Source organism: Syngnathus typhle, linkage group LG21 (genome assembly GCF_033458585.1).
Source record: "Syngnathus typhle isolate RoL2023-S1 ecotype Sweden linkage group LG21, RoL_Styp_1.0, whole genome shotgun sequence".
Taxonomy (NCBI): domain Eukaryota; kingdom Metazoa; phylum Chordata; class Actinopteri; order Syngnathiformes; family Syngnathidae; genus Syngnathus; species Syngnathus typhle.
The window spans coordinates 246,048-272,667 of record NC_083758.1 but is presented as its reverse complement, the minus strand read 5'-3'; the positions used below and the strand labels follow the sequence as shown (position 1 = coordinate 272,667).

The following is a 26,620-nucleotide window of genomic DNA, read 5'->3' as shown; positions in this document are numbered from 1 at the left end:
TGGACTCAACTGGACAGACCAAGTGACAATGTTGACCGTGGAAGACGATGGTCACACGATGAGAACTTTGAGGACTGGTCATGGGACCCCAGAAACCCATACGAAACCAACACCTGGTACCGCTACGTCATATTCACTGTGAGGTCGCACACACAGGAGGGTTGCTATGTGTGTTCCAAACTTCCTCCTTCCTCTACACAAGTTCACTTGGAGGCCAGAGCAATGAATGTCACCGAAGCGAAATGCATGGCATCCATGGGAGGAGTTGGATATCAACACCATGCTGTCACAGTCAGTGATGCCGACCCTTCCCGCCCTGGACTTGCGGAAGGTACCTGTGATCAGCTTTTCTGGACAAATCTCAATGTGACTGTTAAAGGACGGACATTGCCGCAGGTGGCCTACACAGAGCGGCCACCTGGAGTGAACTATACGTGTTACATCCAAGGAAGCGAGACCCACAAATGCATTGACAGTGACTGCTCTCCAGGAGGGAACTGGATGGGAGCTTTGGACATCGCCACTGAGTGTCAGGATAAGAGAGCCATTTCAGGTGGTGAGGGCTCTCCGACCAACATGGCTGCACCATCGAACGGAACATACTTCATACGGAATGGCTGGTGGCTTTGTGGTCACAAGGTTTATCCGATGCTGCCCGCCAACTGGACAGGAGTGTGTGCACCAGTGTGGGTGACAGACCACACCTACAGGATACAACATCGTCAGCTGACGACGGCACACAACACTACTGGACGTCGACGCAGGGCAATTACAACCTTTGACCCCCATGACCCTGTCTGGGGTGCGAATGTTCCGGACGACCATAAAATATGGCCTGTCGGAAACAAAGTTGTTCATGCGCTTTTTCCTTGGATCGGAGTTGGAAAACAATCTCTCTTCATCGAGACACTGAACTATCGTTTTCAGTCCTTTGTGAACCTCTCACTGCAAGTCGATGATGGACAGAATAGAGAGATCCAGGCTAAGACTAATGGTCTTGCAAAACAGGATGGTTCTGGACTTGTTAACGGCAGCACAAGGTGGTGTGTGCCACATCATCAGGACTTCCTGTTGCACATACATTCCAGGAGATAACGACACGCACATCAAGGAAGCCATGAACTCATTGAGGAATTTACAGCAGGCCATGTCGGAGGACAAAATCCCACGTCAATGGGATTTCTTTTCATGGCTGTTCTCTGGCGCCTGGTGGCAGTTGCTGTTGAAACTTTTGGCTCCTGTGCTTGCTGTGCTGGTATTGTTGTGCTTGTTTACGACCTGTGTTATCCCGTGTTTGAAGTCTGCTGTGACACGGTTTGTGTCTTCTACCGTGGCACAAGTACATATACAGCTTCTTAGAGATGACGGATGTGATAACTATGATGTGGTGCAAAACGTGGATTGCGTAGATGCTGTTTGACTCGGCATTGCTTTACGGAAACTTGATGATTTGACCATCGAAAATGCCTTGCAAGTGATGGATTCAATGATGTACCGTTTCTGTGTTTTTCTTTTTCCTTTTTTATTGATAACAGTCTGGTCACCTAAGGCAGAGGGACCGTGTAACTCTTTTCCTGCACTTAATCTGGCCGCAGGTTTTTTGAGTTGCGCATACTTTGGACTGGAGTATTGAGGGAAAAACCTCACTGGAAGTTATTGTTTTCATTTCATTGATTTCATTTTCTTCCTTATGTTTGATTGTTCGGGTTTGACATAATCATATGATAAAACAGGAGGGATATGTTAGGGTTTGCAGAATATCTTCATCGTATGATTATGTTGGAATGTAACCTGTAATAAGTTAATTAGTTTGTCCTGTCTAGACAAATTAGTTTACCACTGATTGACTAAACTCAGAGGAAGCAATCAAAGGTGCTTTGTTTACAGAAAGTCGTAAAAGGCCCCCTGCTATGCCTTGATCAGCAGGGGGGCGTCTCCAGCCCAACCTGTGTATTCCCAAACCCCCACTTGAAACCCCACTTTGGTTCTCCCAATAAATAAGTGCCTGACGAGGCCTGAGTGAGATTTCATTCGACTATCGCTGAGAGCACAGCGACGAGTGAACTCTCCGCCTGCAGGTGTCTAAAACGACTAACTTGTCTCCAGTGTGGTCCTTGCAAAATAAGTTAGAGTGAACACCACCCTAACAAAATCTATGAACGTCTATTGTTTGTATTAGAAGGAATGGTTGCTGCAATTTCACCGATCGCCTTTTACTAAAGATTTCCGTGGGGAGGAACAATGAGAGTTCATCTCAATTTTTTGATGCTCTGCGAAAGCGGAGCCACCTATACTTGTCAATGGGAAATAGTTAATAGTCCTGCCTTGTAGTTATTAATTCTGCTAAAGTTTACAGACCAAATTGGTTAAGCTTTAGGGACAGCTTTTGGTGACATCCACCCATTCAAATATAAAACTATTGATTATGCATTGAGCAATAAATTAATATATTTTCCACAAATTATACTATATGTAAGGAACAATAATAGGAGCCATTTAGCTATTAAAGTATTAATATAAAAATACCCTCGTAAATACCCATAAACTGATGCTTTGCTTCTCTTTCTACTGCCTCCACGCCTTTGTTCACCTCCTTTTTCTTAGAGTTGCCATCTAGTGGTGGTGGCAGCATAAGAAATGAAGTAAAAACATACCCATCATGCATTGCCTCTTTTCACCTGAGAACCATATGAATTTGTATTTATAGAAAATCTCCAACAGTACCGCAGAAAGATATATATTTCTTTTTCTGAGCAAGTTTAGAAAATGACATTCTCTTAAAAATTTGAGAACAAGGATTGTACTAAAAATTTCTGGCACAATTTCTGATTTAAAGAAAGACATTTTGATCATATTTTTTCGTATATCCTTGCTGCCAGCCGCCATGAACTTGAATCAATGACGTCATTGACCCTCTGCTTTATCCTGTGAGAATGAAGCTAACGGACTGTGATGTAAACTACTCTTGATTTGACCAGTAGAGTAGGGGGTGCAAAAATCAGTTGTATGTCTGGGTCCACGTACCTTTTGGCCATTAGTTTTTCTTTATAGTGTAGGTAAATGGAGAACGGGAAATGATCCGTGGGGCTATTCCAGAAAGCAGGTTATATGAAAGTTATATCATATACGTTCGTATCAATAACGGGTCGGGAACGTAGTAATTTCATTTTATTTTGCAATTACTAATTTGTTGAATGAAGTTCGGCAAGTAGGTGCACAGTTGCAGAGCACAGCTTGATGCACCATCGCTCAGTATGTGGCGACCATGAAATTTGGCTTCGTGTGAGGGATTTTGTATTGTACAGGAGAATCAGGGGAGAGCGCGAACGCAGTCCCCCACTACCAGAAATTATGCAGTCGAGATTCCCACATTTGGGGAATTCGCAGGGGTCAGCACAACCGGAGTGCAATGGCTGAGCCTCACCCTGGGTGAACCACCTTCTTGATCATGGTATCTCCCCTGCCAGGTAAGTATGAGTTGTATACGTCGCCGGGGCCGACCTTTTCACCGCGCACACCATCTACAGTCAGAGGCTAATTTGGTACAAAAGTGTGAGCACACATATTCAGTGGATGAGACAGCATTCGTAGAACTGTTAACATAGTATATCGTATTAGAGAGAAGCTGTCTATTAGTCATTCAAAACCAAAACATTTTAAATTAAGTAAAAAATAGATTCAGAAACATGACCATCATGCCTTGCTTCTTTTTCTACTGCCTCCACGTCTTTGTTCACCTCCTTTTTCCTAGAGTCGCCATCTAGTGGTGATGCCAGCAACTATAATAAACCGATAAATGAAGTCAAAACATGCCCATCATGCAGTGCCTCTTTTCTCCTGAGAACCCTAAAACGGTATGAATTTGTATTTATTGAAAATCTCCAACATTACCGCAGAAAAATATATATACTTCTTTTTCTGAACGAGTTTTGAAAATGACATTTTCTTAACATTTGGAGAACAAGAATTGTACTAAAAGATCCTGGAACAATGATAGGAAAATCTCAAGCAAAAAAAGACATTTTGACCATATTTTAGAACAGTTACGTAAATTCTTGCTGCCGCCTAAGATGAGCCGTCATGAACTGTCATGTACTGATATTGTACTGTGGGCCTACGTGATGACGTAGTGAAGGAGTGACGTTCAGGGAAATGAATATGCAGACAGAGCGGCAAGTTGATGGCCCTCTGTTTCATGAATAAAAGTGATTAAAGACATCGGTTCGGGTCCTGATTAAATTCAGAGTGCATTACCTAATAAAGATATAAGGTGAGCACACAACATGAACTTGAATCAAATCCGATCAAGACGTCGTTGACTTTCTGCTTCATCCTGTGAGAATGAAGCTAACGGATTGTGATGTAAACTACTTTTTATTTGACCAGTAGAGGGGGGCGCACCGCTCCTGGAGGTACTGCAATACCAGGTCGATGCATAGAGTGGACGGAGCAAGCCCCTATACCATCTCCCTGTTGCGAAAATCCAATTAATACATGGTCCCCGGATAGGGAACGTATCAGATATTAATCTGATAAGAACAGATTCTACACCTGGTCTTAGCCAAAAGGCCGAGAAGCGATGTACTGAAACTGGTCTGAGGAAACCACTTAAATAAAGAGACTGTGGTGTGCAAGGACTGGAGTCGGAGGCGGAGTGATAAATGACGGTGCCAACGGCAGTTGTTTTAATGACATTTATAATTAGCTTATCTCAACCACGGGCCGACTCTTTTCCCTTCGAGATCCTAACACACACTCCTCAAACAGGAAACTCCCACACGTGTAAAACATCCCACCGGAACTCGGCAACGTGAACTTAGGTTCCGGGTGAATTATGTCAACCCACTACAAGACTACCAATTCAAGTTACGGTCTAAATATATCGACTCATACTAATGCTTCTTTTCCGGCGCATCACGTGATTCCCGTTTCTTTTTGTGGTCAGGTGCGGAAGTCAACGCTGCTGCCATCTAGCGGTGTAACGGCATATACGCTTTAACAAATAATAATCACTCGCAGGGCACACAGAGACGAAAAACCGTCCGCACTCGCACCTACGGGCAATTTGGAGCGCTCAATGGGCCTATCATGCATGTTTGGGGGAAATGGAAGGAAACCAGAGTGGAGAACGTGCACAATGCAAACAAACAGGTCAGGGAGTTGGAACCGAACGCAGCAGAGCAAGCATGGACTCACAACGACACGTTTAGAGTGTAAACGTTTCCATAGAATTGCCAAACACCAAATACTTGTTCGAACTATACATCTTAGTTGAGTGTTAAGGCCTCCTAAATTTAGCAAATATATGAAGATCTATTTTTATTAAAAGGAAATGGTTGCTAGTGTGACACCGCCTGTTACTTTGGTGAGACCAGCAATGGGGTGGCCCGTTTGGACAAGCCGAAATCAGTTCACTCTTGTTTCTCTTCAGATCGTATAAATCTTTCGCCTTTTACTAAAGATTTCCGTGGGGAGGAACTACAAGAGTATATCTCAATATTTTGATGCTCTGTGAAAGCGGAGCTTCCAGTACTTGTCAATGGAAAGTAATCTTAATTCCTGCTTTGTTGCCATTAATTCTGCCATCCACCCATTCAAATATAAAACTATCTAATATGAGCAATAAATAAATATATTTTCTACTAATTATACTATATGTAAGGAACAATAAACGGAGGCATTTAGCCATTAATATATTTATTATTAAAGTTAATTCAGATTTGTGTCGAAGTTGTAAAGATTTAAGCCGTGTAAATGAATACAGCCATAAGTACTTCAGTACAAAAGTACTTCAGAAATACATAACACGCTTTTGTTAGTTGAACTAATACGACGATACTGTTAATCGACTGAGTTGAATATCAGGAGTACGTCACTACATTAGCTTAATTTTTATTTAACCAATTTCAAAGAACTACTCTGATCATGTCCCTCCCCTCAATGCTCCACTAGGAAGCATAGAACGCTCATCAAAAGTGGAGAATCTATGATATAAACATCATTATTCTCCGCTAGCTTCACGCTCAGGAAGGAACATCAATTCTCATCATCGTAGTTGGCGAGACCGTTCACTTTAGAAACACATATCTCAAGTTAATAACTATAGAAATGATCCCAGAAAGTATAGCCTTAATTCATCAACGAGGGGCGGCGGGAAGTCATCTGCGAGTGTACCATTTTTACCCAGAGGGCAACCACGACTAGTAAAGGACTATGTTTAGATTGTATTAGAAAGAGTGCCGACGTCATTAGGGTATTTGGCAACACAGCCATCATTGGCTGAGCGCTCGATCACGTACCCACGATCCTTTGCGTCAATGTTTAGAACAAGCAATTTTTTTAACACTTGTTGTGTTACAAGTATACTTGTTTAAATTGTCTAAATTGTAAGGCTTTAAAACTGGCTGTGTATACTAGGCTTTTGTTTTAAACATGAAGGCTTTTATTTAAAAACGACCATGTAAAGTAAAGGTTTTAAAATTAACATAGAGGCTTTTAAAAATGCCTATGGTAGCCAAACAATCAACTTTACATTGCAGACACGTTTCAGAATCCACCCGCCGTGAGTACTGATAACGCTTGCAGACACCAGAGAGAATATTTTATATTGCCCATCCATCCAATTTCTGTACTGATTCTCCCCACGGGGTTAGTAGGCGTGCTGGAGCCTATCACATAGGGATGGGCGGATCGATACAAAAGTATCGATATATCGATCCAGGCTGCTCATTTTTGAGTATCGATCTCCCTAGCTAAAATATCGATACTTACAATTATTTAATTATATTTTTCCTCATTTTTTTCTGCTCCAATTTGACGACTTGCACTCATGCTAGCACTACTTTTCCTTCCGCCTGCTGCACCGGCGTGTCCTGCTCTGCTTTGCTCCCGCCCCCTTTTCTCACAAGCCAAGCCCTCCTCCTCCGCCTCCCGTTCCAATCCAAACAAACACAAACAAGCATGGCCACGGCGGCGGCCCAGTCCGAACGCAAGAGAAGTCTAGTTTGGGGATATTATATTTTACTTAATAACAACGAGGCAAAATGTGAAATATGTCACAAAACAATTAAATATTGTGGCAACACCACAAACTTGACAAAACATTTAAGCAAAATTCACCCCACGGTTCATGAAGAGCTGCAGTTGAAACGTGCCGCAGACACTAAGGCAGCGACGGAAAACCCTGCAGCCACACCGAGGCTAAGGTATCAAAGTACCTTAGAAGCAGCGTTTCAGAAAGGCAAGACATATCCAGGTATCAGGTGCTAACCAAAAATTGTAAGCATTTGTGGTTGATGTGCTATTTGAAGCAATAATTACTACGCTTTAGTCAGTCATTTATAAATAAAGTTTTCCCCTTTTCAATTTGTGGTCGAACGCCATACGTTTTATTTGTAACTCCACTTCCTATAAACAACACTAAAGTATTACAATATTAAATGTAAGTATCCAGTGGCTTTACAAATTGATAGTTTTGCTGCTCATGACGATTAAGCCCTGCATCTCTGTTGGTACCATGTCTCTTTTTAGATTATACTAAAAGACAAAACTTTTTCCCAACAACAGAGAGAGAGAGAGAGAGAGAGAGAGAGAGAGAAAAGTAAAGAATAGCTCCTTTTTATTAAAGTTATACTATTAATATGCATATTCCACTAATGCACTAATGTCTAAAAAGGTTAATAATTCACGTGACGTAATACTTTTTTCTACAAAAATCAATAGATGACTCTCCAAGAGCAAGAATGCCACTGCATTTAAATCGTTTTCTGGGCGGGAAATTACACTTCCGGTATCGATATCGGATCGAATATCGGGTATTTTGGGTAGGAAATACTTGGTATCGGATCGATTCCAAAATCATTGGTATCGCCCATCCCCACTGGACATCATAAACTGGTGGCCAGCCAATCGTAGGGCCGATATGTTTTCTATTTTGTTGTAAAGGATAGAATTCTTCTGCTATTCACATTTAGATAAAGGTCATGAACTTGACTGAATCAAACCCTTTCAAGACGTTATTGACTTTCTGCTTTATCCTGTGAGAATGAAGCGAACCGATTCTAATGGCTTCCTGACTTAACTATCCTTTATTTGACCAGCAGAGGGGGGTGCACCGTTCCTGGAAGTACTGCAATACCAGGTCGATGCGTGGAGTGGACGGAGCAAGCCCCTAATTCCATCTCCCAGTTCCAAAAATCAATTTAATATATGGTCCCCGGATAGGGGACGTATCAGATATTAAACTGATAAGAACAGATACTACACTTGATCTTAGCCAAAAGGCCAAGAAGCGATAACCGAAAGTTGGTCTGAGAAAACTACTTAAATAAAGAGACTACCAATTCAAGTTACGGTTGAAATATATTGAGTCATACTAATGCCACGTACCGACCACCGTAACAAACCTCAACTATTAACAGTTTGGAATGATAATGCGTCACCGGGCTGTTTTCAACCTGTGCATCGGTTGCAGATTTTCGTGTGTTCGTGGAGGTTTAGTGTCACGTGGTTCACGTTGACCCAATAGAATAACGATGAACTGAGCTCCTGATGGGAATAGCTTTTAATGACCAACAAAACGAATTGGTCATTCGCCAAAAACAATCGGATCTTTGGATACATTTCGGGACCGAAGGCAAGATAGCTGTTTGACGAACATTTTGACGGGAAAAAAAACACGCAGCAAAAAAACACGCGGCCCACTTCGCCAAACTACTTCCTGTTTCCTCTTCAGATCGTATAAATCTTTCGCCTTTTTTTTTTTTTTTTTTTTTTTTTTTAATTTCAAAATGTTTTTATTAGTTTTCACACAGAAATGACAACAGCATATGTTCTGGAACAATTCGCATGGGAACAGACCTTGCATTGCATACAGCCTACTAAACAAACATTTCACCCATACAAAACACCTCATTGTTACCTAATTAATAAAATAAAAAATAAAAAAAAAAATAATAATAATAATAAAAATAATAATAATAAACAAAATTAAATTTGAAAAAAAAAAAAAAAAAAAAAAAAACAAGAAAAGGGAAGGGCAAGGGGAGGGGGGGTGAGAGTGGGCTATTACTCCAATAAATTTGCATCAAACTCATCCTCATAATAATCCAGGAAAGGTTGCCATACAGTTCTAAAATTCTCCTTCTGAATTGTGGTTCTAACTTTTTCCAACTGGAGGAAGGACATGGTCTCACTCACCCAGCGAGAGTGCCTAGGGGGCAATGGAGATTTCCAACACATAAGAACCAAACGTCGAGCGAGTAATGAGGAAAACGCCATCATCTGAGACTGAGCCTTCGAGACTCCTTTTGTCTGTACAACCCCAAATACTGCCGTGACTGGATCTGGGTCAATTCTTCTCTTACATATGTAGGAGAATGTGTCAAAAATTCTAGACCAAAATGTATGTAATTTTGGGCATGTCCAGAACATATGCCCTAAGGTTGCCTCAGCTTGCTTACAGCGGGTACAAGTAGGGTCCACGCTTGGAATCATTTTAGCCAATTTGGTCCGTGAATAATGTAATCGATTAAATACTTTAAACTGTATTAGCCTATGTCTGACACAAATGGATGTACTGTATATCTTACTGATAGCCTTTCGCCAAATTTCATCAGAAATGTTCAAACTCAAATCTCCTTCCCACTGGGTCTTCAAATGGTGAAGTGGCGGGCAGTTAATATTACAAATCATTCTATACAGTCGGGACACACCACCCGATTGTTGCAAATTTAGTGTCAAACAGTCATCCAGGGGACTGGAATCCGGTTGTAGGGGGAATGATGAAAACTGAACTCGAACAAAATCTCGAACTTGGAGATATCGAAAAAATTGAGTACGAGATAAATTAAATTTCGTAATTAATTGTTCCCAGGTTGCAAAACTACCCCCTACATACAAATTTCCCACGCATTTCACCCCATGTCTGGCCCAGGACAAAAAAGCAGTGTCAATCAGTGATGGTTTAAAAGCAACGTTTTTAATCAAAGGCATAGATAGCAAGGGTTGTGTATATCGAAAGTGCTTACGAAACTGGGTCCAAATGCGAAGGCCCGATCTGATGATTAAATTGGTTGAATGCTCACCCACTGGTAGCGGGAGAGGGGCACACAGTAGCGATGCCAGAGATACTGGAGAACAATCATGCTGTTCCATTAATAACCAAGATGGCCCATCTTCATCCGGATTCAAATTATACCAAAAAGCCATTTTAAAAATATTAGCAGCCCAGTAGTAGTACAAAAAATTAGGTAGCCCCAGTCCACCGTCTTCTTTACGTCTCTCAAGGACTGATTTCCGAACACGAGGTATCGATTTATTCCAAATAAAGCGGCTGATGTATCCATCGAGCTCCTTAAAAAATGATTTTGGCAGAAAAATGGGAATTGTTTGGAACAAGTACAAGATCCTCGGCAGAATCACCATTTTAACCGAATTAATACGGCCTGCCAAATTTATAGGAAGCGAAGACCAGCGCAACAAATCCTCCTTGATTTGATACAAAAGCTTTTTGAAATTAGCTCCGAATAAACCTGTATGACTACTAGTGACTTTCACCCCCAAATATGTCATAGATCCTACTGCGGTCGTGAAGGGGTAAGAGTCATAGACATGATTTTTCGCTATATTATTAATAGGAAATAAAATACTTTTAGTAGGGTTGATCCGATACCCCGATGACATACCAAAATGTTCCATTATGTCTAAACATTTCGGGATTGAGGTATCCGGATCTGACACAAACAACAACAAATCATCCGCATACAACGAAACCTTATGAACTAAGCCTCCTCTCAAGATTCCCCGTACATCCGCACAATGTCTCAGGGCAATAGCAAGTGGTTCTATGGCCAGATCAAAAAGGAGGGGGGATAGAGGGCACCCCTGTCTTGTCCCCCGTTGAAGGGTAAAGTAAGACGAGATAAAATTATTTGTCCTCACCCTTGCTTGAGGTGAAGCATACAATATCTCTATCCAAGAAACAAAGGTTGGACCAAATCCAAATTTGGTCAAAGTTTTAAAGAGATGTTTATGTTCAATTGAATCGAATGCTTTGTGCGCATCTAATGATATAACTATTTCTGGGGAGTTTCCAGTAGACGTGGAGTAGATTACGTTAAAAAGCCGCCTAATGTTGTGAAATGGTTGACGGCCCTTCAGAAACCCCGTTTGGTCCGGATGTATGATCTTTGGCACTATGGACTCCAACCTTGATGACATAATTTTAGCAAGGATCTTATAATCACTTGTAAGCAAACTTATTGGACGATAAGAATCACATTTTGTTGGGTCCTTGCCCTTTTTAAGAAGAACTGAAATGGTGGCCTGGGTCATGGAAGTTGGAAGCTTTTTCTGTTTTAGGACTTCGCTATAGACTATACATAATAAAGGAGTTAATTTATTAGCAAAAGCCTTATAGAATTCAATTGGGTAACCATCCGGGCCGGGTGCCTTCGAATTCTTCATGGATTTGATAGCTTCCCCTATCTCGGCTTCAGATATGGGCAGTTCCAAAAAATCCCTGTCCTCTTCAGCCACCGTGGGAAAAGCTATATTATCCAGAAAGCTGTTAGAACGAGAATAGTCTGCTGTATAGAGAGACGAATAAAAGTATTTGAACTGGTCGTTGATGTCTTTGGGATTAGATTTAATTTCTCCGTCTAGTGCCTGGATTCCCTCAATAAAATTAGTTGCCGAGCGCTGGCGCAGTTGGTGAGACAGAAGCCTGCCAGCCCGTTCTCCATGTTCATAACAATTTTGCCTGGACTTCAAGAATTTTTCACTGGCCTCCTTAGAGGTCAGAAGATCAAATTCTGTTTGTAACGCTATTCTTTGTTTACGTAAATCGGCTGTTGGTGAAGAAGAATGCTGCAGATCTACATTTCTTATTAATTTGATCAACTTCTCAAATCTTTCCCTACGGGTTTTATTGAGACGGGCATTGTATTCAATTATCTGGCCCCTAATGTAAACCTTAAAGGTCTCCCATAATATAAAAACATTCGTGCCCGGTAAATTATTCGTCTCCAAAAAGAAATCAACCTGTGATGAAATAAATTCCACAAAATTCTCATCCGACAATAAATATGTGTTAAATCGCCAATCATACTGTAAGGGCAGTCTACTTTGAAGGCAAAGTTCTAAGGTTACTGGGGCGTGGTCCGAGATTACAATACTATCATAATCAATTGATTTAATTAGTGGGAGTAATTTTTGATCTATTAAAAAAAGGTCAATTCTTGAATACGTCTGGTGGACTGCAGAAAAAAATGAAAACGTTCTGGAGGTTGGATTTTTAAATCTCCATGGATCGACAGCTCCCAGAGATTGGCAAAAGGTCTTAATAGTAGATGCAGATTTAGAAGGGGGGCCACTTGAAACCCTAGATCGGTCAAGTGAGGGCTCAAGAACCGTATTTAGATCCCCGCCCAGTACAAGATGGTGTGTCCCAAGATCCGGAATGCGCCCAAACAAATCTTTAAAGAATTTAGTGTCATCCCAATTGGGGGCATAAACACTAATAAGCACTACTGGAATACCACAAAGCTTACCCTGCACAATAACAAACCTCCCTTCTTTATCATCTATAGCCCTATAGAGAGTAAATTGCACATTTTTACCAATTAAAATGGCTGTACCGCGTAATTTGGAATTTAAGCCAGAATGATAAACCTGAGATATCGGACCCCTCTTCAATTTATGGATATCGTTAATACGAAGGTGTGTTTCCTGTAGAAAAATTACCTCCGCTTTTAATTTATTCAGATGAGAAAACACCTTACTCCTCTTCACTGGGTGGTTGAGACCCCTCACATTCCAGGTTACAAATTTTGTTAATCGTCCTTTCACATCACCGGAAGAACTCAACATAAATTGAAGAAAAAATAATGGAGGATGGATGTAAAAAAAGGTTGCTCCACATCTCTAGCCCTTGGATAGGAAAAGGAAAGAAAGGGGAAAAGCAAAAAAAACAACAAAAAGAAAACAGAGAAAAGAGAGGAAAAAAAAAAAAAAAGAAAAACCACAAAAAACAACAACACCAACACCCAAAAGGGTTTCACACCCAACACAAAACCTTTGTTGCCGGTCCCTCCCCAAATGAGAGACTGCACCCAGCCCACCTCCCACGCCACTATGAAGCATCTGAATTGTTAAGGCTACTCCAGACACTTGTCACAAGTGGCTGCGACCCCACATGAACCTAACATTACACATTTAACCAAATATCTATACTATGAAACACCAACAAGACCCACCTACATACATATTCCCTCGTTAAGCCCATGGAAAACAAACATATTGAAGTATAATAACTCAGCAAAACAACAGATCGAGAAATACCAACGATGGTACCGTAAACAAGCAGGTAAATGTAAACAAAAATGATTCAAGGCGAGAAATGAATTGAGACATGTGTGTGTGAAATATAAACAAGTAAGCAAAATTGCTTGCATGGAAAAAAATATATATACATATATATATATATATATATATATACACATACACACACACGTACACATACATACATACATACATACATACATACATACATATATATACACACATATATATACACACACACATATATACATATAAATAATCGACATAACTCAATAATAATAACCCCTAAATAAGTAAGCCTTAACATTAACCACAGTAATTAAGTTTACACATAGACAATAGAACTGGCATCAGTCAGTATAAATCACGAGTTATGAGAGAGATGTAGTAAGAACCCACTTACCAACCCAAATAGCTGTCCATGAAAACGTCTCATCCCAAATATGTAATTTTTAATGTCTCAAGAGTCCCCAAGTCATGCCGACATCAGACCTTTGGCAAACGCAATTGCCCTCACTGGGTCGGAGAACACTAGCTGCACGCCATCCGTGGTCGTTACCTTCAATCTCGCAGGGAACAAAAGTCCATATTTCACTCCCTCGCACTGTCTTAGTATCTGTCTCGCCGGGCCGAACTCCGCTCTCTGTCTTGCAACTCGCTGCGTGAAGTCCGGGAAGATTCGTATGACGTCCCCATCTTTAGAGACGAGCTTCTGGGAAGCAGCTTTCTTCAGAATGGCCTCCTTTTCCTGAGAGTAATGGAACTTCACTACGAAGGCTCTCGGTGGCTGATCTTGTCCCGGTTTGCCAGATTGTGGATTGGTGCGGTGGGCCCGGTCAATTACCGGTGTGGTTTCCATTTGCAGTAGTTGCTGCAGAAGTTCCGCAACAAAAGTGCTCACCCTTACACCAGATTCACGACCCTCTCTGACACCGAACACTCGCAAATTGTCTCTCCTCGACCTTGCTTCTAAGTCCTCTGTTTTCGCCGTCATGTCTGACATTACTTTCCGTAAATCGGACACTTGTTGTTCCAACTCGGTGATTCTGTCTGATTGACCATTGGCACCCTCCTCCAAGCTAGCCATACGTTCCTCCAGGACGCCAACTCTGTTGCTAGCATGGTCGATAGCCGCCTTCAGTTCGTCTCCAAGGCTGCTTATTTGTTTGGACAGCTCCTTCTTCTGCATTTCCGCCTTCTCGTCAATCTTGGTCAGCAATTCAGCCCTCAAAGCGCCAATCGCCTGTAGGACAGCGGACTCTCCCGAGGCTAGGCTACTCTCTCCGGGCTCATTAGCTCTCAGCCTCGGCATTGTAAAGAAACTCCACAATACCGTCGAGAGAGGAAAAAAGAGAAGAATAAAACAACAGAAAATACTGTGTATAATTGATTGATAGGTGTTCCACGAGTAGCAAATTATTTTAAAAAAGGGGTCTCGTTGGCATATTTTAGGTAAATGTGGGAGAGCTCAGACGACACGTCTACATATCTCCGAAGCTCAACTTTTAATCTTTCGCCTTTTACTAAAGATTTCCGTGGGGAGGAACTACAAGAGTATATCTCAATTTTTTGATGCTCTGTGAAAGCGGAGCTTCCTGTACTTGTCAATGGAAAGTAATCAAAATTCCTGCTTTGTTGCCATTAATTCTGCCATAGCTTACAGGTAACATCCACCCATTCAAATATAAAACTATCTAATATGAGCAATAAATAAATATATTTTCTACTAATTATACTATATGTAAGGAACAATAAACGGAGGCATTTAGCCATTAATATAATTATTATTAAAGTTAATTCAGATTTGTGTCGAAGTTGTAAAGATTTAAGCCGTGTAAATGAATACAGCCATAAGTACTTCAGTACAAAAGTACTTCAGAAATACATAACACGCTTTTGTTAGTTGAACTGATACGACGATACTGTTAATCGACTGAGTTGAATATCAGGAGTACGTCACTACATTAGCTTAATTTTTATTTAACCAATTTCAAAGAACTACTCTGATCATGTCCCTCCCCTCAATGCTCCACTAGGAAGCATAGAACGCTCATCAAAAGTGGAGAATCTATGATATAAACATCATTATTCTCCGCTAGCTTCACGCTCAGGAAGGAACATCAATTCTCATCATCGTAGTTGGCGAGACCGTTCACTTTAGAAACACATATCTCAAGTTAATAATTATAGAAATGATCCCAGAAAGTATAGTCTTAATTCATCAACGAGGGGCGGCGGGAAGTCATCTGCGAGTGTACCATTTTTACCCAGAGGGCAACCACGACTAGTAAAGGACTATGTTTAGATTGTATTAGAAAGAGTGCCGACGTCATTAGGGTATTTGGCAACACAGCCATCATTGGCTGAGCGCTCGATCACGTACCCACGATCCTTTGCGTCAATGTTTAGAACAAGCAATTTTTTTAACACTTGTTGTGTTACAAGTATACTTGTTTAAATTGTCTAAATTGTAAGGCTTTAAAACTGGCTGTGTATACTAAGCTTTTGTTTTAAACATGAAGGCTTTTATTTAAAAACGACCATGTAAAGTAAAGGTTTTAAAATTAACATAGAGGCTTTTAAAAATGCCTATGGTAGCCAAACAATCAACTTTACATTGCAGACACGTTTCAGAATCCACCCGCCGTGAGTACTGATAACGCTTGCAGACACCAGAGAGAATATTTTATATTGCCCATCCATCCAATTTCTGTACTGATTCTCCCCACGGGGTTAGTAGGCGTGCTGGAGCCTATCACATAGGGATGGGCGGATCGATACAAAAGTATCGATATATCGATCCAGGCTGCTCATTTTTGAGTATCGATCTCCCTAGCTAAAATATCGATACTTACAATTATTTAATTATATTTTTCCTCATTTTTTTCTGCTCCAATTTGACGACTTGCACTCATGCTAGCACTACTTTTCCTTCCGCCTGCTGCACTCTGCTTTGCTCCCGCCCCCTTTTCTCACAAGCCAAGCCCTCCTCCTCCGCCTCCCGTTCCAATCCAAACAAACACAAACAAGCATGGCCACGGCGGCGGCCCAGTCCGAACGCAAGAGAAGTCTAGTTTGGGGATATTATATTTTACTTAATAACAACGAGGCAAAATGTGAAATATGTCACAAAACAATTAAATATTGTGGCAACACCACAAACTTGACAAAACATTTAAGCAAAATTCACCCCACGGTTCATGAAGAGCTGCAGTTGAAACGTGCCGCAGACACTAAGGCAGCGACGGAAAACCCTGCAGCCACACCGAGGCTAAGGTATCAAAGTACCTTAGAAGCAGCGTTTCAGAAAGGCAAGACATATCCAGGTATCAGGTGCTAACCAAAAATTGTAAGCATTTGTGGTTGATGTGCTATTTGAAGCAATAATTACTACGCTTTAGTCAGTCATTTATAAATAAAGTTTTCCCCTTTTCAATTTGTGGTCGAACGCCATACGTTTTATTTGTAACTCCACTTCCTATAAACAACACTCAAGTATTACAATATTAAATGTAAGTATCCAGTGGCTTTACAAATTGATAGTTTTGCTGCTCATGACGATTAAGCCCTGCATCTCTGTTGGTACCATGTCTCTTTTTAGATTATACTAAAAGACAAAACTTTTTCCCAACAACAGAGAGAGAGAGAGAGAGAGAGAGAGAGAGAGAGAGAAAAGTAAAGAATAGCTCCTTTTTATTAAAGTTATACTATTAATATGCATATTCCACTAATGCACTAATGTCTAAAAAGGTTAATAATTCACGTGACGTAATACTTTTTTCTACAAAAATCAATAGATGACTCTCCAAGAGCAAGAATGCCACTGCATTTAAATCGTTTTTTGGGCGGGAAATTACACTTCCGGTATCGATATCGGATCGAATATCGGGTATTTTGGGTAGGAAATACTTGGTATCGGATCGATTCCAAAATCATTGGTATCGCCCATCCCCACTGGACATCATAAACTGGTGGCCAGCCAATCGTAGGGCCGATATGTTTTCTATTTTGTTGTAAAGGATAGAATTCTTCTGCTATTCACATTTAGATAAAGGTCATGAACTTGACTGAATCAAACCCTTTCAAGACGTTATTGACTTTCTGCTTTATCCTGTGAGAATGAAGCGAACCGATTCTAATGGCTTCCTGACTTAACTATCCTTTATTTGACCAGCAGAGGGGGGTGCACCGTTCCTGGAAGTACTGCAATACCAGGTCGATGCGTGGAGTGGACGGAGCAAGCCCCTAATTCCATCTCCCAGTTCCAAAAATCAATTTAATATATGGTCCCCGGATAGGGGACGTATCAGATATTAAACTGATAAGAACAGATACTACACTTGATCTTAGCCAAAAGGCCGAGAAGCGATAACCGAAAGTTGGTCTGAGAAAACTACTTAAATAAAGAGACTACCAATTCAAGTTACGGTTTAAATATATTGAGTCATACTAATGCCACGTACCGACCACCGTAACAAACCTCAACTATTAACAGTTTGGAATGATAATGCGTCACCGGGCTGTTTTCAACCTGTGCATCGGTTGCAGATTTTCGTGTGTTCGTGGAGGTTTAGTGTCACGTGGTTCACGTTGACCCAATAGAATAACGATGAACTGAGCTCCTGATGGGAATAGCTTTTAATGACCAACAAAACGAATTGGTCATTCGCCAAAAACAATCGGATCTTTGGATACATTTCGGGACCGAAGGCAAGATAGCTGTTTGACGAACATTTGACGGGAAAAAAAACACGCAGCAAAAAAACACGCGGCCCACTTCGCCAAACTACTTCCTGTTTCCTGCTGTGGCAATTTACATTAACCCTCGAACGCCACCATCGCAGTGGAGGTGAATCGCATTCCAATCCACGCCAGCATTTCTTAACACTCATTTGAGGAAATTACGATCGTCTTTTGTTTCCCGATTTGTGTTGAATAAAAATCTGAAATTACACATTTGAAAATAACACACGGAAATCGGATCATTTCCATTTCTCTCATACCAAAAGTACACGGACCAAGACATACAACTGTTTATACGTTCAAAACTCACACTCAAAATAGTTGCCCAATCGATAGGTGACGCTGTTTGAAATATCAGGTATCCATAATCCTGTGCGCCAACAATGTTTCAAGGAAAAAACACATTGATGAACACAAAATACTCGTTTAAACTGTCTATTTAGGTTGAGTCCTTCTAAATGTAGTAAATATGTTAGGGTTTGCAGAATATCTTCATCGTATGATTATGTTGGAATGTAACCTGTAATAAGTTAATTAGTTTGTCCTGTCTAGACAAATTAGTTTACCACTGATTGACTAAACTCAGAGGAAGCAATCAAAGGTGCTTTGTTTACAGAAAGTCGTAAAAGGCCCCCTGCTATGCCTTGATCAGCAGGGGGGCGTCTCCAGCCCAACCTGTGTATTCCCAAACCCCCACTTGAAACCCCACTTTGGTTCTCCCAATAAATAAGTGCCTGACGAGGCCTGAGTGAGATTTCATTCGACTATCGCTGAGAGCACAGCGACGAGTGAACTCTCCGCCTGCAGGTGTCTAAAACGACTAACTTGTCTCCAGTGTGGTCCTTGCAAAATAAGTTAGAGTGAACACCACCCTAACATTTTTGGTGCCGAAACCCGGGACCCTCATACCCGCCATCTGGCTGACGGAGGAGGACGTGCTGCATTGTCGACAAGCCAGCGTCCATTGGAGGACCTGGTAACGAAAGACCTGGGAAGGAAGTTCTTCGCTGGGCCAGCATCTTAGGTCTGCCTTCGTCTGTCAGAAGTGGATTGACGGGAACCCGGCAGCGCAGCGGACCAAGGGAGACAAGTAAGTCATAGAAAAAAGCGCAGATACGGCTTTGGTTTGTCCGAGCTATGAGATACGGCTTTGGTTTGTCCGAGCTATGAGATACAGCTTTGGTTTGTCCGAGCTATGAGATACAGCTTTGGTTTGTCCGAGCTATGAGATACAGCTCTGGTTTGTCCGAGCTATGAGATACATCTTTGGTTTGTCCGAGTTATGATATACGGCTCTGGTTTGTCCGAGCTATGAGATACATCTTCGGGTTGTCCGAGTTATGAGATACGGCTTTGGTGTTTCCAAGCTATGAAACAGCTGGGATTCTAGTCCCAGTGGAAGGAACGGGCTAAGAAAAAGGAGTTTCTTTTTCTTAATTGAAGAAGGACGTAGATTCTCATTTTTTTTGTCTGTCTTTCCAAGCTGTTTGCATGAAAGTTGTGTGGTTGAGTGTGCGACTGGTAGGATAAATTGACTGCAGAGAGAATTTGGTCAGAGGTCAATTTAAACCTGCATTGAGGATCCTCAAAGTAAAGAAAAAAAAAAAGAAATAAAAAATTGTTAAAACCTAGAAAACCGAAGTAAGATGGGAAATAAGAACGGTAGATCCCTAGCTCTTGAAGGAGATGAGAAGTACATGGCGAGTAGATTTCTTAATTGTATGCAATACATGCCAAAGTGGAAGAAAAAGTTTGGAGTAGAAGCAAAGTTGAAAGTGGAAGTCTGGAAGGTAGTGGTGGATGTATTGGAGGAGAGCGTGAAGAGGAAGTCAAAGGGACTGAAAAAGAGTAGTAAAGAGAAGGAATTGATTTGTGCTAGAATGTGGTTGAGTGCTTCACAAGAGAGAAGAGAACAAATCCAAAAGACAAAAGATAGAAAGTTGAGAAGTGACGAGGCTGCATCTATGTTTGTCAGGCCGGAAGACAACGAGGCCACAGTGCGCAGGCGCACTGTCCCGGCCACGGCTCCGGCCGCAGCTGGAAATGCAGCTCAAGCGGAGCAAGAGAGATCTTCCGCTCGTATGCAAAACTTGTATCCAGGTTTAGCAGACCTGCACCCTCCCCCATATAACAGAAAGAAAAGTCAGTGTCACATTGCTAGAAGTCCTGTACAAACAAGAAGTTTGACCACTGCTGCTAGGTTTTCCCAAAATTTGGACAATGTTGATGTGTGCCCAATGATACAGGTGCCAAACCCTATTGTAGGGGAAGGACAACCTCCGCATACGTATGTTTTTCGGCCATGGACTTTGGAAGAGGCAAGAAAAGCAGTTGAAGGGGTTACCCCTGTTGCTGAAGACCCAGATACATGGGCAGAAGACATGGCTGGGATCATACATTCTTATAGACTGAATGGACATGAGGCAGGAGAAGCTGCAATGTCTTCTTTGGGAAAAGACTGGGCAAAGGTTAGAGGTCATTATACAGGTAGAAATAATCAAGGGCCTTTTCCCTATCCCGGTGGGGGAAATCAATTGGTAGGGGAGTATGCAGCACAATGGAATGATCTTGTGCAAAGAGTGAGAACTATATTTCGAAGACGAGCGAATTATGGTCATTTGGCAGGAATTAAACAGAAGCCTGGGGAAGATACTGATGATTTTCGCTTAAGATTTGAAAAAGAGTTCAGGGTGCATAGTGGCATCCCATTCAATGATGCAGCTGAGAGTGCTTATCAGCAACAGCTTAAAAATGCGCTCCTTACTAATTTCCGCCCTGAAATCGGCAACTGGGTGAGGAAACATTTGGTGGAAGTAGATGTTGCAAGTGTGACAACAACTATGCAATGGGCCAGACATGCTGAAAAAGTGATCAAAAGAGGCAAAAGTTCTGATGTATTTCATCTAGGCGATGATGATGATGTTGACCTAGATGAAGATACAACAGTCTTCTTTCATGGGTCCCAGCAGGCAAGAGGAAGAGGTAGAGGCCAACAAGGTCGCAGGCCTCCATATAATTCAAGACCCCCACCAGATTCAGAGACCTGTTGGAACTGTGGTAGACGAGGACACTTGGCAAGATCGTGTCGTTTTGCAAAACAATACCAATCAAAGGGTGGAGGACATGGCAGAGGAAATGGCAGAGGAAGAGCCAAATTCTCAGCATGACTAGATTGCCCCCCTGTGATCTCTTGTCCTCCTACAGAGGAAGAGATAGTAGATGTCCATGCGGCATGGGACATTTTGAATGCATTGAAAGAAAAACCGTATGTCACCTTAAACATCGGAGGAAGTGAAGTAGAATTTTTGTGTGATACCGGAGCGTGTAAGACCGTAATAAAAACTAAAGTCCCAAATCTAAAGGCCTCCCAAAATACTATTTGGGTAAAATCAGCTGATGGGCAGGTACACAAGGAGAGTATCTCCAATCCAGTTGTAGTGAGAGATGATGAAACGGGAGTCATAGCTTCAGTCTCGATCGTGCTATCCCCAAAATGTCCCATAAACCTTCTGGGACGAGATCTGATGACTAGATTGGGAATTGCAATAATTCCAGTAAAAGATGGCATGCGAGCATGTAGAGTGAGAGATGTGGACTCATATGCTGCACAAGCAGGTGAGCGGATTTTCTGTTCCTATGACGTCTCCGCTGAACAGAATCCCAAGCTACCAGGCAATTTGCTGAGTGAAGCCCGAAAACAATTGACACGACCTGAATCGGAAATGACTTGTGATGACTTACATGTCACCATGAACATCCTCACTGACCCACATGATGACTATATTGAAAGTTTTCTCAGTGACACAGAAGTAACTTTAACAATCACTGCTCTCTACACTGATCGCAGGTCATTTGCAGCTGCTGCTGTGCTTCTGCCCGCTCCTCAGGATGACAAATACAAGTTGACGGCTGTACCCCACATTCCATTGTTTAAACCTCACAGTATAACATGGGCAGATGTGGGTTGCCGGATTAAACTTGCTGATTCTGTCACTGATTATGAGGATAAAGGTGATGGGTGGAGCTACAGTACCAGTTGTGACATGTGGAAGCGAACTGTGTGTGAAGTAGGTGTTGGTAGGGCAGGCGCTTATGCGCGTCCCTGACTAGTTAACATTTGTTTGAATGAGAAGGAGGAGGGGGAATTGGCTGGGCTTCCTGACAAGCTGTGGACAAAGGGGCCATCTGATGTAGGACAGTTAACATCCATTCCGCCAGTGCAGATCAAACCAAGATCAGAGTGGCGTCCGAGAGTTAAACAATATCCTTTAAAACAGGAGGCAATAAACGGGATTGCCCCTGTTATAAATGATCTTTTGTCAGGGGGAATCATTAGGAAGTGCTCGGATTCTCCTTGCAACACCCCTATTTTTCCAGTTCGAAAGGCCAATAAAATTGATTGGCGAATGATACAAGATTTACGAGCAGTGAATGATGCAGTACAGACAAGAGCACCTAATGTGCCTGACCCACACACACTTCTGAACACTTTGAAACCTACCCAGAAGTTTTTCACGGTAATTGATCTTAGCAATGCGTTTTTCTCGGTGCCAATTCACCCAGACTCACAGTTCTGGTTTGCGTTCACCTTTAAAGGGCAAAGTTATACGTACACCAGATTGCCACAGGGATTTGCTGATAGTCCAACTATTTTTATGCAAGCTATCATGGCCTGTTTGGCTGATGTTCAGATGTCAAACAAAAGCCAACTTCTAGTTTATGTAGATGATCTCCTGGTGGCCTCTGAAACTGAAGCTGCTTGCAGGGAAGACTCCGTAGCATTGTTACGCTATCTCTGCAAAACAGGGAATAAAGTGAACAAGAACAAACTCCAATGGGTCAGACAGGAAGTGAACTATTTAGGTCACACGTTGACAGCTTCTGGAAGACAGATACAGAAAACCAGGAAGCAAATCATTGCAGATGCACCAAAACCGGAGACGAAAAAACAAATTATGTCATTTTTGGGGCTCTGCAATTACTGCAGAGCATGGATCCCACATTATGCGGAAAAGACGCAACCGCTGTTAGATATTGCGCATGGAGTCCCCATGGCAATGACAGAAAAATTAATGTGGACTCCAGAAGCAGACGATGCTTTTGTAGTGCTGAAACAGGCTCTGATGGAAACCACATCTCTTATCTTGCCGGACTACAGTAAAACCTTTGTACAAACTGCAGACTGCAGGAATGGTTTTATGACCTCAGTGTTGCTGCAGAGACATGGCAGCAAACTACGACCAATTGCATTTTATTCGAAAAAATTGGATCCAGTGGCTCAATCCTTGCCAGACTGTGTCCAAGCAGTATGCGCGGCAGCGCTTGCAGTGAGACAATCTGCAGATGTGGTGCTCTTTCACAAAATGGAGCTGCTAGTTCCACATGCTGTAGATGTGTTGCTACTGCAAAGCAAGATGAACTTTTTGTCACCTGCCAGACACCTATCCTACACTGCTACGCTTCTGTCACAACCACACATTGTGATAAAGAGGTGCACAGTCCTTAACCCAGCAACGTTGATTCCGTTGCCGGGGGATGGTTCACCACATAACTGTTTGGATACTACAGAACATCTACAGCTGCCCAGACAAGATTTAATTGACACACCACTTGACAAAGGGGAAAAGTGGTTTGTGGATGGGTCATGTTCAAAGGATCCTAGAGGGAACAATCAAAGTGGGTATGCAATTGTGAGATTGCCAGACCAAATTGTTGAAGCAGAGAAGCTTCCATACAACAGGTCAGCGCAGGCGGCTGAGCTAATTGCACTAACAAGAGCTTGTGAATTGGCGGAAGATAAGGAAGTCACTGTATACACAGACAGTCAGTATGCGTTTTCTACTCTGTTCTATTTTGCAAAACAATGGGAGCGCAGGGGGATGACAACATCAACTGGTAAGCCGGTTACCCATGCCTCCTTGTTAAAAGACTTGTTACAGGCCATTCAGTTACCTGCTAAACTAGCTGTGTGTAAATGTGCTGCTCACACCACAGGCACAGATGAAGCCTCGAATGGAAACAGGTTAGCAGACAGGATTGCTAAGGAAGCAGCGGCAGGGAAACATGGCCATGAATTTTTTTTAATAGATTCAGAGGACACGCAACTCATAGATAAGACTATACTGACAGATATGCAGGGCAATGCTCCAATGGTGGAAAAACGAATGTGGACAACAAAAGGTGCAATAGCGGATACAGATAATATCCTCCGCATTAATGACAAACCTGTTTTACCTAAATCACTTTTTAAGGCAGCAGCGATTGCGACACATGGGCCATGCCATGTGTCGACAGGGGGGATGAGGTCCATCATACATCAACAATTCACTACCTTTGGTTTGGATGTTTACTTAAAAAATTTTTGTAAAGCATGTCCCGTTTGTGTGAAACATAATCCACAAGGAAACATGAGACCTAAGAGAGGCTCATTTCCAAAACCGTCGTACCCATTTCAAATCATGCACATGGATTTTATTGAGCTCACACAAAGTGGACCTCACAAATACTGCCTAGTGATGATTGATGCATTTTCCAAATGGGTGGAAATAGTTCCATCTAAACATGCCGATGCCTTAACAGTGGCAAAAGCCATTTGCAAAGCCATCATACCGACTCATGGCATTCCCCAAACCATTTACAGTGATAATGGTCCACATTTTGTGAACCAAGTGGTACAGAACATGGCTGTACACCATGGGATAACGTTAAAAAACCACTGCGCTTATCACCCAGCCAGCGCTGGCCTGGTTGAACGAGCAAACTATACTATCAAAAGCAGGTTGAAGAAATGCATGGAAACAACAGGCAGACCTTGGCCGGAGTGCCTAGACTTAGTAAAGCTCTATATGAGAATTACTCCCACTTCAGAAGGGCTAACACCTTTTGAAATCATCCACGGGAGGCCATATAGACTACCTGTGTTCCATGCAGATTTACAAAAGGCAGAGGAAGAACAGTCTTTGGCAGATTTCATGGTCAGAACGCTCAGACTGACAGAGGTGTCAAATGCAAATTTACTGCCGCCTGCTCTGTCATCCTCACAGGTCGACAACACCATCAAGCCAGGAGACTGGGTCTACATCAAAGTCATCAAAAGAAAGAACTGGGCCAGCCCACGGTGGGAGGGACCATTTCAAGCCTTGCTGACTACCCCCACTGCAGTAAAGATCGCTGAACGGCCCAGCTGGATTCACCTCAGCCACTGCAAGCTACAAGGAGTGCTGGACCCCTAATTCGGAGTGGTTGGGAAGCCTGGTTTCAAACTAGCCTCATCGTCTAGGGTTAGACGTCTCAATGTTGGTGAAGAGAACAACCACACCCACTCCGCTAGGCGAGAGTATGCCTCGGAGTCCCTGTCATCCAAGTAGCAGCGGGGCTCCGTATGCCAGGTGGATCCTCTGCTGCGTTGTGGTTGGAGCGTGCTATGGTCTATGGACTCAACTGGACAGACCAAGTGACAATGTTGACCGTGGAAGACGATGGTCACACGATGAGAACTTTGAGGACTGGTCATGGGACCCCAGAAACCCATACGAAACCAACACCTGGTACCGCTACGTCATATTCACTGTGAGGTCGCACACACAGGAGGGTTGCTATGTGTGTTCCAAACTTCCTCCTTCCTCTACACAAGTTCACTTGGAGGCCAGAGCAATGAATGTCACCGAAGCGAAATGCATGGCATCCATGGGAGGAGTTGGATATCAACACCATGCTGTCACAGTCAGTGATGCCGACCCTTCCCGCCCTGGACTTGCGGAAGGTACCTGTGATCAGCTTTTCTGGACAAATCTCAATGTGACTGTTAAAGGACGGACATTGCCGCAGGTGGCCTACACAGAGCGGCCACCTGGAGTGAACTATACGTGTTACATCCAAGGAAGCGAGACCCACAAATGCATTGACAGTGACTGCTCTCCAGGAGGGAACTGGATGGGAGCTTTGGACATCGCCACTGAGTGTCAGGATAAGAGAGCCATTTCAGGTGGTGAGGGCTCTCCGACCAACATGGCTGCACCATCGAACGGAACATACTTCATACGGAATGGCTGGTGGCTTTGTGGTCACAAGGTTTATCCGATGCTGCCCGCCAACTGGACAGGAGTGTGTGCACCAGTGTGGGTGACAGACCACACCTACAGGATACAACATCGTCAGCTGACGACGGCACACAACACTACTGGACGTCGACGCAGGGCAATTACAACCTTTGACCCCCATGACCCTGTCTGGGGTGCGAATGTTCCGGACGACCATAAAATATGGCCTGTCGGAAACAAAGTTGTTCATGCGCTTTTTCCTTGGATCGGAGTTGGAAAACAATCTCTCTTCATCGAGACACTGAACTATCGTTTTCAGTCCTTTGTGAACCTCTCACTGCAAGTCGATGATGGACAGAATAGAGAGATCCAGGCTAAGACTAATGGTCTTGCAAAACAGGATGGTTCTGGACTTGTTAACGGCAGCACAAGGTGGTGTGTGCCACATCATCAGGACTTCCTGTTGCACATACATTCCAGGAGATAACGACACGCAC

General features: G+C 42.6%; 7 non-coding genes and 1 pseudogene across 7 annotated transcripts; 2 read left to right on the top strand and 6 right to left on the bottom strand.

Moving 5' to 3' along the window:
- Nucleotides 1-3,311: 3,311 nt before the first annotated feature.
- On the bottom strand, nt 3,312-3,475 carry LOC133145733 (U1 spliceosomal RNA). The gene has a single exon (XR_009710984.1). It is a non-coding gene; the product is annotated as a U1 spliceosomal RNA (small nuclear RNA).
- Nucleotides 3,476-4,390: 915 nt separating this feature from the next.
- Nucleotides 4,391-4,581, bottom strand: LOC133145820 (U2 spliceosomal RNA). Its single transcript, XR_009711070.1, has one exon. It is a non-coding gene; the product is annotated as a U2 spliceosomal RNA (small nuclear RNA).
- Nucleotides 4,582-5,411: 830 nt separating this feature from the next.
- On the top strand, nt 5,412-5,525 carry LOC133146003 (U5 spliceosomal RNA). The gene has a single exon (XR_009711244.1). It is a non-coding gene; the product is annotated as a U5 spliceosomal RNA (small nuclear RNA).
- Nucleotides 5,526-5,913: 388 nt separating this feature from the next.
- Nucleotides 5,914-6,131, bottom strand: LOC133145922 (small nucleolar RNA U3). The gene has a single exon (XR_009711167.1). It is a non-coding gene; the product is annotated as a small nucleolar RNA U3 (small nucleolar RNA).
- A 1,972-nt stretch (nt 6,132-8,103) lies between these two features.
- Nucleotides 8,104-8,295, bottom strand: LOC133145759 (U2 spliceosomal RNA). Its single transcript, XR_009711009.1, has one exon. It is a non-coding gene; the product is annotated as a U2 spliceosomal RNA (small nuclear RNA).
- Nucleotides 8,296-14,828: 6,533 nt separating this feature from the next.
- On the top strand, nt 14,829-14,934 carry LOC133146020 (U5 spliceosomal RNA; annotated as a pseudogene).
- A 404-nt stretch (nt 14,935-15,338) lies between these two features.
- On the bottom strand, nt 15,339-15,556 carry LOC133145935 (small nucleolar RNA U3). Its single transcript, XR_009711179.1, has one exon. It is a non-coding gene; the product is annotated as a small nucleolar RNA U3 (small nucleolar RNA).
- Nucleotides 15,557-17,519: 1,963 nt separating this feature from the next.
- LOC133145747 (U2 spliceosomal RNA) lies at nt 17,520-17,711 on the bottom strand. The gene has a single exon (XR_009710997.1). It is a non-coding gene; the product is annotated as a U2 spliceosomal RNA (small nuclear RNA).
- Between the last annotated feature and the right edge of the window lie 8,909 nt (nt 17,712-26,620).